At 45.8% G+C, this 12,672-nt stretch overlaps 16 non-coding genes across 16 annotated transcripts; all 16 read right to left on the reverse strand.

The window, feature by feature from the left end:
• Positions 1–80: 80 nt before the first annotated feature.
• Positions 81–152, reverse strand: trnap-ugg (transfer RNA proline (anticodon UGG)). Its single transcript has one exon. It is a non-coding gene; the product is annotated as a tRNA-Pro (tRNA).
• Positions 153–416: 264 nt separating this feature from the next.
• Positions 417–488, reverse strand: trnap-agg (transfer RNA proline (anticodon AGG)). Its single transcript has one exon. It is a non-coding gene; the product is annotated as a tRNA-Pro (tRNA).
• A 271-nt stretch (positions 489–759) lies between these two features.
• Positions 760–831, reverse strand: trnap-cgg (transfer RNA proline (anticodon CGG)). Its single transcript has one exon. It is a non-coding gene; the product is annotated as a tRNA-Pro (tRNA).
• A 965-nt stretch (positions 832–1,796) lies between these two features.
• On the reverse strand, positions 1,797–1,868 carry trnap-ugg (transfer RNA proline (anticodon UGG)). Its single transcript has one exon. It is a non-coding gene; the product is annotated as a tRNA-Pro (tRNA).
• Positions 1,869–2,132: 264 nt separating this feature from the next.
• On the reverse strand, positions 2,133–2,204 carry trnap-agg (transfer RNA proline (anticodon AGG)). Its single transcript has one exon. It is a non-coding gene; the product is annotated as a tRNA-Pro (tRNA).
• A 636-nt stretch (positions 2,205–2,840) lies between these two features.
• Positions 2,841–2,912, reverse strand: trnap-cgg (transfer RNA proline (anticodon CGG)). Its single transcript has one exon. It is a non-coding gene; the product is annotated as a tRNA-Pro (tRNA).
• Positions 2,913–3,858: 946 nt separating this feature from the next.
• Positions 3,859–3,930, reverse strand: trnap-agg (transfer RNA proline (anticodon AGG)). Its single transcript has one exon. It is a non-coding gene; the product is annotated as a tRNA-Pro (tRNA).
• A 271-nt stretch (positions 3,931–4,201) lies between these two features.
• trnap-cgg (transfer RNA proline (anticodon CGG)) lies at positions 4,202–4,273 on the reverse strand. Its single transcript has one exon. It is a non-coding gene; the product is annotated as a tRNA-Pro (tRNA).
• A 599-nt stretch (positions 4,274–4,872) lies between these two features.
• trnap-agg (transfer RNA proline (anticodon AGG)) lies at positions 4,873–4,944 on the reverse strand. Its single transcript has one exon. It is a non-coding gene; the product is annotated as a tRNA-Pro (tRNA).
• A 293-nt stretch (positions 4,945–5,237) lies between these two features.
• trnap-cgg (transfer RNA proline (anticodon CGG)) lies at positions 5,238–5,309 on the reverse strand. Its single transcript has one exon. It is a non-coding gene; the product is annotated as a tRNA-Pro (tRNA).
• A 957-nt stretch (positions 5,310–6,266) lies between these two features.
• trnap-ugg (transfer RNA proline (anticodon UGG)) lies at positions 6,267–6,338 on the reverse strand. Its single transcript has one exon. It is a non-coding gene; the product is annotated as a tRNA-Pro (tRNA).
• Positions 6,339–7,663: 1,325 nt separating this feature from the next.
• On the reverse strand, positions 7,664–7,735 carry trnap-agg (transfer RNA proline (anticodon AGG)). The gene has a single exon. It is a non-coding gene; the product is annotated as a tRNA-Pro (tRNA).
• A 271-nt stretch (positions 7,736–8,006) lies between these two features.
• trnap-agg (transfer RNA proline (anticodon AGG)) lies at positions 8,007–8,078 on the reverse strand. The gene has a single exon. It is a non-coding gene; the product is annotated as a tRNA-Pro (tRNA).
• Positions 8,079–8,349: 271 nt separating this feature from the next.
• On the reverse strand, positions 8,350–8,421 carry trnap-agg (transfer RNA proline (anticodon AGG)). The gene has a single exon. It is a non-coding gene; the product is annotated as a tRNA-Pro (tRNA).
• A 1,325-nt stretch (positions 8,422–9,746) lies between these two features.
• On the reverse strand, positions 9,747–9,818 carry trnap-agg (transfer RNA proline (anticodon AGG)). Its single transcript has one exon. It is a non-coding gene; the product is annotated as a tRNA-Pro (tRNA).
• A 271-nt stretch (positions 9,819–10,089) lies between these two features.
• Positions 10,090–10,161, reverse strand: trnap-ugg (transfer RNA proline (anticodon UGG)). The gene has a single exon. It is a non-coding gene; the product is annotated as a tRNA-Pro (tRNA).
• Between the last annotated feature and the right edge of the window lie 2,511 nt (positions 10,162–12,672).

The raw sequence follows: 12,672 nt of genomic DNA on the forward strand, positions 1-12,672 counted from the left end.
TGCATTGTCCAAATTGCAAGACACACATTTGTTTTTCAGTCACTAGAGCAAGCTGTCTCTACCACAGTACTGAAGCTCTTGGGCTCATCCGGGATTTGAACCCAGGACCTCTCGCACCCAAAGCGAGAATCATACCCCTAGACCAACGAGCCATGCAAAATACTGAGTGTTCGATGTCCGCTCGACCAAATCCTCCTTAGGTGTGCGACTTCAATACAATTTCCATTATTTGGCATGTGTCTTCGATAGGCATGGCTTGGCAAAAAGTGAAGGAATCTCCTCCACCAAAGACGAACGTGACCCAATTTTTGCAACAACGTACACTGTGTGAAAGGTAAGGCACTGCATTGTCCAAATTGGACATTTCTTTGTCAGTCACGAAAGGAGGCTGTCTTTTCCACCAGCCTGTAGCTCTTGGGCTCGTCCGGGATTTGAACCCGAGACCTCTCGCACCCTAAGCGAGAATCATACCCCTAGATCAACGAGCCAGGCAAAAGACCAATCATTTGATATCCGCCCGACCAAATCCTGCTTAGTTCTGAGACATCAATACAATTTCCTTTATTTTGCATCTGTCTTCGATAGGCAAGGCTTGGCAAAAAGTGCAGGATCGTCAAGCACCAAAGACGAACGCGACTCACTTTTTGCACGAACACACACATTGGTAATCGCAAGGCACTTCATTGTCAAATCTGTAAGACGCACAATCCTTTTTCAGTCACTAGAGCAAGCTGTCTCTACCACAGAACTGAAGCTCTTGGGCTCGTCCGGGATTTGAACCCGGGACCTCTCGCACCCGAAGCGAGAATCATACCCCTAGACCAACGAGCCATGAAAAACACTGAGTGTTCGATGTCACCTCGACCAAATCCTGCTTAGGTGTTTGACTTAAATACAATTTCCATTATTTGGCATCTGTCTTCGATAGGCAAGGCTTGGCAAAAAGTGCAGGATTGATTGTCCTGCACCAAAGACGAACGCGACTCAATTTTTGCACGAATGCACACAATGTTAAAGGCAAAGCACTGCAGTGACCAAATTGCAAGACGCACGTTTCTTTTTCAGTCACTAAAGCAAACTGTCTCTACCATCTGACTGAAGCTCTTGGGCTCGTCCGGGATTTGAACACGGGACCTCTCGCACCCAAAGCTAGAATCATACCCCTAGACCAACGAGCCATGCAAAAGACCAATTGTTTGATGTCCGCCCGATCAAATCCTGCATATGTCTGCGAATTCAATACAATTTCCATTATTTGGCATCTGTCTTCGATAGGCAAGGCTTGGCAAAAAGTGCAGGATTGATTGTCCTGCACCAAAGACGAACGTGACAAAATTTTTGCAAGAACGCACACAATGTTAAAGGCAAGGCACTGCAGTGACCAAATTGCAAGACTCACATTTCTTTTTCAGTCACTAAAGCAAACTGTCTCTACCATCTAACTGAAGCTCTTGGGCTCGTCCGAGATCTGAACCCGGGACCTCTCGCACCCAAAGCGAGAATCATACCCCTAGACCAACGAGCCAAACAAAAGACTAATCATCTGATATCCACCCGACCAAATCCTGCTTATGTCTGCGAATTCAATACAATTTCCTTTATTTTGCATCTGTCTTCATTAGGCAAGGCTTGGCAAAAAGTGCAGGATCGTCCAGCACCAAAGACGAACGCGACTCACTTTTTGCACGAACGCACACATTGGTAATCGCAAGGCACTGCATTGTCCAAATTGCAAGACACACATTTGTTTTTCAGTCACTAGAGCAAGCTGTCTCTACCACAGTACTGAAGCTCTTGGGCTCGTCCGGGATTTGAACCCAGGACCTCTCGCACCCAAAGCGAGAATCATACCCCTAGACCAACGAGCCATGCAAAATACTGAGTGTTCGATGTCCGCTCGACCAAATCCTCCTTAGGTGTGCGACTTCAATACAATTTCCATTATTTGTCATGTGTCTTCGATAGGCATGGCTTGGCAAAAAGTGAAGGAATCTCCTCCACCAAAGACGAACGTGACCCAATTTTTGCAACAACGTACACTGTGTGAAAGGTAAGGCACTGCATTGTCCAAATTGGACATTTCTTTGTCAGTCACGAAAGCAGGCTGTCTCTTCCACCAGCCTGTAGCTCTTGGGCTCGTCCGGGATTTGAACCCGAAACCTCTCGCACCCTAAGCGAGAATCATACCCCTAGATCAACGAGCCAGGCAAAAGACCAATCATTTGATATCCGCCCGACCAAATCCTGCTTAGTTCTGAGACATCAATACAATTTCCTTTATTTTGCATCTGTCTTCGATAGGCAAGGCTTGGCAAAAAGTGCAGGATCGTCAAGCACCAAAGACGAACGCGACTCACTTTTTGCACGAACGCTACTCACTTTTTGCATGAACGCACACATTAGTAATCGCAAGGCAATGCATTGTCCAAATTGCAAGACACACATTTCTTTTTCAGTCACTCGAGCAAGCTGTCTCTACCACAGATCTGAAGCTCTTGGGCTCGTCCGGGATTTGAATCCCGGACCTCTCGCACCCTAAGTGAGAATCATACCCCTAGACCAACGAGCCAGGCAAAAGACCAATCATCTGATATCCGCCCGACCAAATCCTGCTTAGTTCTGAGACATCAATACAATTTCCTTTATTTTGCATCTGTCTTCAATAGGCAAGGCTTGGCAAAAAGTGCAGGATCGTCCAGCACCAGAGACGAACGCTACTCACTTTTTGCACGAACACACACATTGGTAATCGCAAGGCACTTCATTGTCAAATCTGTAAGACGCACAATCCTTTTTCAGTCACTAGAGCAAGCTGTCTCTACCACAGAACTGAAGCTCTTGGGCTCGTCCAGGATTTGAACCCGGGACCTCTCGCACCCGAAGCGAGAATCATACCCCTAGACCAACGAGCCATGCAAAATGCTGAGTGTTCGATGTCACCTCGACCAAATCCTGCTTAGGTGTGCGACTTAAATACAATTTCCATTATTTAGCATGTGTCTTCGATAGGCATGGCTTGGCAAAAAGTGAAGGAATCTCCTCCACCAAAGACGAAGGTGACCCAATTTTTGTAACAACGTACACTATGTGAAAGGTAAGGCACTGCATTATCCAAATTGGACATTTATTTTACATTACGAAAGCAGGCTGTCTCTTCCATCGGACTGAAGCTCTTGGGCTCGTCTGGGATTTGAACACGAGACCTCTCGCACCCTAAGCGAGAATCCTACCTCTAGAACAACGAGCCATGCAAAAGACCAATTGTTTGATATCCGCCCGATCAAATCCTACATATGTCTGCGAATTCAATACAATTTCCATTATTTGGCATCTGTCTTCGATAGGCAAGGCTTGGCAAAAAGTGCAGGATTGATTGTCCTGCACCAAAGACGAACGCGACTCAATTTTTGCACGAATGCACACAATGTTAAAGGCAAAGCACTGCAGTGACCAAATTGCAAGACGCACGTTTCTTTTTCAGTCACTAAAGCAAACTGTCTCTACCATCTGACTGAAGCTCTTGGGCTCGTCCGGGATTTGAACACGGGACCTCTCGCACCCAAAGCTAGAATCATACCCCTAGACCAACGAGCCATGCAAAAGACCAATTGTTTGATGTCCGCCCGATCAAATCCTGCATATGTCTGCGAATTCAATACAATTTCCATTATTTGGCATCTGTCTTCGATAGGCATGGCTTGGCAAAAAGTGAAGGAATCTCCTCCACCAAAGACGAACGTGACCCAATTTTTGCAACAACGTACACTGTGTGAAAGGTAAGGCACTGCATTGTCCAAATTGGACATTTCTTTGTCAGTCACAAAAGCAGGCTGTCTCTTCCACCAGCCTGTAGCTCTTGGGCTCGTCCGGGATTTGAACCCGAGACCTCTCGCACCCTAAGTGAGAATCATACCCCTAGACCAACGAGCCAGGCAAAAGACCAATCATCTGATATCCGCCCGACCAAATCCTGCTTAGTTCTGAGACATCAATACAATTTCCTTTATTTTGCATCTGTCTTCAATAGGCAAGGCTTGGCAAAAAGTGCAGGATCGTCCAGCACCAGAGACGAACGCTACTCACTTTTTGCACGAACACACACATTGGTAATCGCAAGGCACTTCATTGTCAAATCTGTAAGACGCACAATCCTTTTTCAGTCACTAGAGCAAGCTGTCTCTACCACAGAACTGAAGCTCTTGGGCTCGTCCGGGATTTGAACCCGGGACCTCTCGCACCCGAAGCGAGAATCATACCCCTAGACCAACGAGCCATGAAAAACACTGAGTGTTCGATGTCACCTCGACCAAATCCTGCTTAGGTGTTTGACTTAAATACAATTTCCATTATTTAGCATGTGTCTTCGATAGGCATGGCTTGGCAAAAAGTGAAGGAATCTCCTCCACCAAAGACGAACGTGACCCAATTTTTGCAACAACGTACACTATGTGAAAGGTAAGGCACTGCATTATCCAAATTGGACATTTATTTTACGTTACGAAAGCAGGCTGTCTCTTCCATCGGACTGAAGCTCTTGGGCTCGTCTGGGATTTGAACACGAGACCTCTCGCACCCTAAGCGAGAATCATACCCCTAGACCAACGAGCCAGGCAAAAGACCAATCATTTGATATCCGCCCGACCAAATCCTGCTTAGTTCTGAGACATCAATACAATTTCCTTTATTTTGCATCTGTCTTCGATAGGCAAGGCTTGGCAAAAAGTGCAGGATCGTCCAGCACCAAAGAGACTCACTTTTTGCACTAACGCACACATTGGTAATCGCAAGGCACTGCATTGCCCAAATTGCAAGACACACATTTCTTTTTCTGTCACTAAAGTCAGCTGTCACTACCACCAGCCTGAGGCTCTTGGGCTCGTCCGGGATTTGAACCCTGGACCTCTCGCACCCTAAGCGAGAATCATACCCCTAGACCAACGAGCCAGGCAAAAGACCAATCATCTGATATCCGCCCAACCAAATCCTGCTTAGTTCTGAGACATCAATACAATTTCCTTTATTTTGCATCTGTCTTCGATAGGCAAGGCTTGGCAAAAAGTGCAGGTTCGTCAAGCACCAAAGGCGAACGCGACTCACTTTTTGCACGAACGCTACTCACTTTTTGCATGAACGCACACATTGGTAATCGCAAGGCACTTCATTGTCAAATCTGTAAGACGCACAATCCTTTTTCAGTCACTAGAGCAAGCTGTCTCTACCACAGAACTGAAGCTCTTGGGCTCGTCCGGGATTTGAACCCGGGACCTCTCGCACCCGAAGCGAGAATCATACCCCTAGACCAACGAGCCATGCAAAACGCTGAGTGTTCGATGTCACCTCGACCAAATCCTGCTTAGGTGTGCGACTTAAATACAATTTCCATTATTTAGCATGTGTCTTCGATAGGCATGGCTTGGCAAAAAGTGAAGGAATCTCCTCCACCAAAGACGAACGTGACCCAATTTTTGCAACAACGTACACTATGTGAAAGGTAAGGCACTGCATTATCCAAATTGGACATTTATTTTACGTTACGAAAGCAGGCTGTCTCTTCCATCGGACTGAAGCTCTTGGGCTCGTCTGGGATTTGAACACGAGACCTCTCGCACCCTAAGCGAGAATCCTACCTCTAGAACAACGAGCCATGCAAAAGACCAATTGTTTGATGTCCGCCCGATCAAATCCTGCATATGTCTGCGAATTCAATACAATTTCCATTATTTGGCATCTGTCTTCGATAGGCAAGGCTTGGCAAAAAGTGCAGGATTGATTGTCCTGCACCAAAGACGAACGCGACTCAATTTTTGCACGAATGCACACAATGTTAAAGGCAAAGCACTGCAGTGACCAAATTGCAAGTCGCACGTTTCTTTTTCAGTCACTAAAGCAAACTGTCTCTACCATCTGACTGAAGCTCTTGGGCTCGTCCGGGATTTGAACACAGGACCTCTCGCACCCAAAGCTAGAATCATACCCCTAGACCAACGAGCCATGCAAAAGACCAATTGTTTGATGTCCGCCCGATCAAATCCTGCATATGTCTGCGAATTCAATACAATTTCCATTATTTGGCATCTGTCTTCGATAGGCAAGGCTTGGCAAAAAGTGCAGGATTGATTGTCCTGCACCAAAGACGAACATGACTACATTTTTGCAAGAACGCACACAATGTTAAAGGCAAGGCACTGCAGTGACCAAATTGCAAGACGCACATTTCTTTTTCAGTCACTAAAGCAAACTGTCTCTACCATCTGACTGAAGCTCTAGGGCTCGTCGGGGATTTGAACCCGGGACCTCTCGCACCCAAAGCAAGAATCATACCCCTAGACCAACGAGCCAGACAAAAGACTAATCATCTGATATCCACCCGACCAAATCCTGCTTATGTCTGCGAATTCAATACAATTTCCTTTATTTTGCATCTGTCTTCATTAGGAAAGGCTTGGCAAAAAGTGCAGGATCGTCCAGCACCAAAGACGAACGTGACTTAATTTTTGCAAGAACGACCACAATGTTAAAGGCAAGGCACTTCATTGTCAAATCTGTAAGACGCACAATGCTTTTTCAGTCACAAAAGCAAGCTGTCTCTACCATCTGACTGAAGCTCGTGGGCTTATCCAGGATTTGAATCCGGGACCTCTCGCACCCGAAGCGAGATTCATACCCCTAGACCAACGAGCCAGGCAAAAGACAAATCATCTGATATCCGCCCGACCAAATCCTGCTTAGTTCTGAGACATCAATACAATTTCCTTTAGTTGGCATCTGTCTTCGATAGGCAAGGCTTGGCAAAAAGTGCAGGATTGATTGTCCTGCACCAAAGACGAACGCGACTCACTTTTTGCACGAACGCTACTCACTTTTTGCACGAATGCACACATTGGTAATCGCAAGTCAATGCATTGTCCAAATTGCAAGACAAACATTTCTTTTTCAGTCACTAGAGCAAGCTGTCTCTACCACAGATCTGAAGCTCTTGGGCTCTTCCGGGATTTGAACCCCGGACCTCTCACACCCTAAGCGAGAATCATACCCCTAGACCAACGAGCCAGGCAAAAGACCAATCATCTGATATCCGCCCGACCAAATCCTGCTTAGTTCTGAGACATCAATACAATTTCCTTTATTTTGCATCTGTCTTCGATAGGCAAGGCTTGGCAAAAAGTGCAGGATCGTCCAGCACCAAAGACGAACGCTACTCACTTTTTGCACGAACGCACACATTGGTAATCGCAAGGCACTGCATTGTCCAAATTGCAAGACACGCATTTCTTTTTCAGTCACTAAAGCAAACTGTCAATCCACCAGCCTGAAGCTCTTGGGCTCGTCCAGGATTTAAACCCTGGACCTCTCGCACCCTAAGCCAGAATCATACCCCTAGACAAACGAGCCAGGCAAAAGACCAATCATCTGATATCCGCCCGACCAAATCCTACTTATGTCTGCGACTTCAATACAATTTCCATTATTTGGCATGTGTATTTAATAGTCATGGCTTGGCAAAACGTACAGGATTGTCCTGCACCAAAGACGAACGTGACTACATTTTTGCAAGAACGCACACAATGTTAAAGGCAAGGCACTGCAGTGACCAAATTGCAAGACGCACATTTCTTTTTCAGTCACTAAAGCAAACTGTCTCTACCATCTGACTGAAGCTCTTAGGCTCGTCCGGGATTTGAAACCCAGACCTCTCGCACCCTAAGCGAGAATCATACCCCTAGACCAACGAGCCAGGCAAAAGACCAATCATCTGATATCCGCCCGACCAAATCCTACTTATGTCTGCGACTTCAATACAATTTCCATTATTTGGCATGTGTATTCGATAGGCATGGCTTGGCAAAACGTACAGGATTGTCCTGCACCAAAGACGAACATGACTACATTTTTGCAAGAACGCACACAATGTTAAAGGCAAGGCACTGCAGTGACCAAATTGCAAGACGCACATTTCTTTTTCAGTCACTAAAGCAAACTGTCTCTACCATCTGACTGAAGCTCTTAGGCTCGTCCGGGATTTGAACCCCGGACCTCTCGCACCCTAAGCGAGAATCATACCCCTAGACCAACGAGCCAGGCAAAAGACCAATCATCTGATATCCGCCCGACCAAATCCTGCTTAGTTCTGAGACATCAATACAATTTCCTTTATTTTGCATCTGTCCTCGATAGGCAAGGCTTGGCAAAACGTAAAGGATCGTCCAGCACCAAAGACGAACGCGACTAAATTTTTGCACTAACGCACACAATGTTAAAGGCAAGGCACTGCAGTGACCAAATTACAAGTCGCACATTTCTTTTTCAGTCACTAAAGCAAACTGTCTCTACCATCTGACTGAAGCTCTTGGGCTCGTCCGGGATTTGAACCCGGGACCTCTCGCACCCTAAGCGAGAATCATACCCCTAGATCAACGAGCCAGGCAAAAGACCAATTATCTGATATCCGCCCCACCAAATCCTGCTTAGTTCTGAGACATCAATACAATTTCCTTTAGTTGGCATCTGTCTTCGATAGGCAAGGCTTGGCAAAAAGTGCAGGATCGTCCAGCACCAAAGACGAACGTGACTTAATTTTTGCAAGAACGACCACAATGTTAAAGGCAAGGCACTTCATTGTCAAATCTGTAAGACGCACAATGCTTTTTCAGTCACAAAAGCAAGCTGTCTCTACCATCTGACTGAAGCTCGTGGGCTTATCCAGGATTTGAATCCGGGACCTCTCGCACCCGAAGCGAGATTCATACCCCTAGACCAACGAGCCAGGCAAAAGACAAATCATCTGATATCCGCCCGACCAAATCATGCTTAGTTCTGAGACATCAATACAATTTCCTTTAGTTGGCATCTGTCTTCGATAGGCAAGGCTTGGCAAAAAGTGCAGGATTGATTGTCCTGCACCAAAGACGAACGCGACTCACTTTTTGCACGAACGCTACTCACTTTTTGCACGAATGCACACATTGGTAATCGCAAGTCAATGCATTGTCCAAATTGCAAGACACACATTTCTTTTTCAGTCACTAGAGCAAGCTGTCTCTACCACAGATCTGAAGCTCTTGGGCTCTTCCGGGATTTGAACCCCGGACCTCTCACACCCTAAGCGAGAATCATACCCCTAGACCAACGAGCCAGGCAAAAGACCAATCATCTGATATCCGCCCGACCAAATCCTGCTTAGTTCTGAGACATCAATACAATTTCCTTTATTTTGCATCTGTCTTCGATAGGCAAGGCTTGGCAAAAAGTGCAGGATCGTCCAGCACCAAAGACGAACGCTACTCACTTTTTGCACGAACGCACACATTGGTAATCGCAAGGCACTGCATTGTCCAAATTGCAAGACACGCATTTCTTTTTCAGTCACTAAAGCAAACTGTCAATCCACCAGCCTGAAGCTCTTGGGCTCGTCCAGGATTTAAACCCTGGACCTCTCGCACCCTAAGCCAGAATCATACCCCTAGACAAACGAGCCAGGCAAAAGACCAATCATCTGATATCCGCCCGACCAAATCCTACTTATGTCTGCGACTTCAATACAATTTCCATTATTTGGCATGTGTATTTAATAGTCATGGCTTGGCAAAACGTACAGGATTGTCCTGCACCAAAGACGAACGTGACTACATTTTTGCAAGAACGCACACAATGTTAAAGGCAAGGCACTGCAGTGACCAAATTGCAAGACGCACATTTCTTTTTCAGTCACTAAAGCAAACTGTCTCTACCATCTGACTGAAGCTCTTAGGCTCATCCGGGATTTGAAACCCGGACCTCTCGCACCCTAAGCGAGAATCATACCCCTAGACCAACGAGCCAGGCAAAAGACCAATCATCTGATATCCGCCCGACCAAATCCTACTTATGTCTGCGACTTCAATACAATTTCCATTATTTGGCATGTGTATTCGATAGGCATGGCTTGGCAAAACGTACAGGATTGTCCTGCACCAAAGACGAACATGACTACATTTTTGCAAGAACGCACACAATGTTAAAGGCAAGGCACTGCAGTGACCAAATTGCAAGACGTACATTTCTTTTTCAGTCACTAAAGCAAACTGTCTCTACCATCTGACTGAAGCTCTTGGGCTCATCCGGGATTTGAACCCGGGACCTCTCGCACCCAAAGCGAGAATCATAACCCTAGACCAACGAGCCAGGCAAAAGACTAATCATCTGATATCCACCCGACCAAATCCTGCTTATGTCTGCGAATTCAATACAATTTCCATTATTTGGCATATGTATTCGATAGGCATGGCTTGGCAAAACGTACAGGATTGTCCTGCACCAAAGACGAAGGTGACCCAATTTTTTCGACAACGTACATTATGTGAAATGTAAGGCACTGCACTGTCCAAATTGGACATTTATTTTTAAGTCATGAGAGCAGGCTGTCTTTACCATTGGACTGAAGCTCTTGGGCTCGTCTGGGATTTGAACCTGGGACCTCTCGCACCCTAAGCGAGAATCATACCCCTAGACCAACGAGCCATGCAAAAGACCAATTGTTTGATGTCAGCCCGACCAAATCATGTTTATGTCTGCGTATTCAATACAATTTCCTTTATTTGGCATCTGTCTTCGATTGGCAAGGCTTGGCAAAAAGTGCAGGATCATCCAGCACCAAAGACGAACGTGACTCGATTTTTGCTAGAAAGAACACATTGGTAATGGCAAGGCACTGCATTTTCCAAATTGCAAGACTCAAATTTCTTTTTCAGTCACTAAAGCAAGCTGACTCTACTACCGGACTGAAGCTCTTAGGTTCGTGCGGGATTTGAACCCAAGACCTCTCGCACCCAAAGCGAGAATCATACCCCTAGACCAACAAGCCATGCAAAAAAAACAGTCATCTGATATCCGCCCGACCAAATCCTGCTTATGTCTGCGACTTCAATACAATTTCCATTATTTGGCATGTGTATTTGATAGGCATGGCTTGGCAAAACGTACAGGATTGTCCTGCACCAAAGACGAATGTGACTCAATTTTTGCAAGAACGCACAAAATGTTAAAGTCAAAGCACTTCATTGTCAAATTTGTAAGACGCACAATGCTTTTTCAGTCACTAAAGCAAGCTGTCTCTACCACATAACTGAAGCTCTTGGTCTCGTACGGGATTTGAACCCATGACCTCTCGCACCTAAAGTGAGAACAGTACCCCTAGACCAACGAGCCATGCAAAAGACCAATTATCTGATATTCGCCTCACCAAGTCCTACTTAGTTCTGAGACATCAATACAATTTACTTTATTTGTCATCTGTCTTCGATAGGCAAGGCTTGGCAAAAAGTGCAGGATCATCCAGCACCAAAGACGAACGTGACTCGATTTTTGCAAGAACGCACACAATGTTAACGGCAACGCACTGCTTTGTCCAAATTGCAAGACGCATATTTATTTTTCAGTCAGTAAAGCAAGCCGTCTCTACCATTTGACCAAAGCTCTTGGGCTCGTCCGGGATTTGAAGCCGGGACCTCTCACTGCCTAAGCGAGAATCATACCCCTAGACCAGCGAGCCATGCAAAAGACCAATTTTTGATGTCCGTCTCACCAAATCCTGCTTATGTCTGCGAATTCAATACATTACCATTATTTGGCATCTGTCTTCGATGGCAAGGCTTGGCAAAAAGTGCAGGATTGATTGTCCTGCACCAAAGACGAACGAGACTCAATTTTTACTAGAACGAACACAATGGTAATGGCAAGGCACTGCATTGTCCAAATCGCAAGACGCACATTTCTTTTTCAGTCACTAAAGCTAGCGGACTCTACTACCGGACTTAATCTCTTGGGCTCCTCCGGGATTTTAACCCGGGACCCTTCGCACCCAAAGCGAGAATCATACCCCTAGACCAACAAGCCATGCACAAAAACAGTCATCTGATATCCGCCCGACCAAATCCTGATTATGTCTGCGACTTCAATATGATTTCCCTTCTGCCCTTTGTCTTCGATAGGCATGGTTTGGCAAAAAGTGAAGGATTGTCCTGTACCAAAGACGAACGTGACCCAATTGTTGCAACAATGTACACTATGTGAAATACAAGGCACTGTGTTGTCCAAATTGGACATTTCTTTTTCAGTCACGAATGCAGGCTGTCTCTATCATCGGACTGAAGCTCCAACGAGCCATGCAAAAGATCATTTGTTTGATGTCCGCCCGACCAAATCCTGCATATGTCTGCGACTTCAATACAATTTCCTTAATTTGGCATCTGTCTTCGATAGGCAAGGCTTGGCAAAAGTGCAGGATTGTCCTGCACCAAAGACGAACGTGACTCAATGTTTGCTAGAACGAACGCATTGGTAATGGCAAGGCACTGCATTGTCCAAATTGCAAGACGCAAATTTATTTTTCAGTCACTAAAGCAAGCTGTCTCTACCACAGAACTGAAGCTCTTGGGCTCGTCCGGGATTTTAACCCAGGACCTCTCGCACCCGGAGCAAGAATTATACCCCTAGACCAACGAGCGATGCGAAAGACAAATTGTTTGATGTCAGCCCGACCAAATCCTGCTTATGTCTGCGTATTCAACACATACGCAGACACATTATTTGGCATCTGTCTTCGATAGGCATGGCTTGGCAAAAAGTGAAGGATTGTCCTGCACCAAAGAGGATGGTATCTAAGGGAAGGATCATACCCTTAAACCAACGAGCCAT

This window comes from Sebastes fasciatus, chromosome 10 (genome assembly GCF_043250625.1).
Source record: "Sebastes fasciatus isolate fSebFas1 chromosome 10, fSebFas1.pri, whole genome shotgun sequence".
NCBI classification, from domain to species: domain Eukaryota; kingdom Metazoa; phylum Chordata; class Actinopteri; order Perciformes; family Sebastidae; genus Sebastes; species Sebastes fasciatus.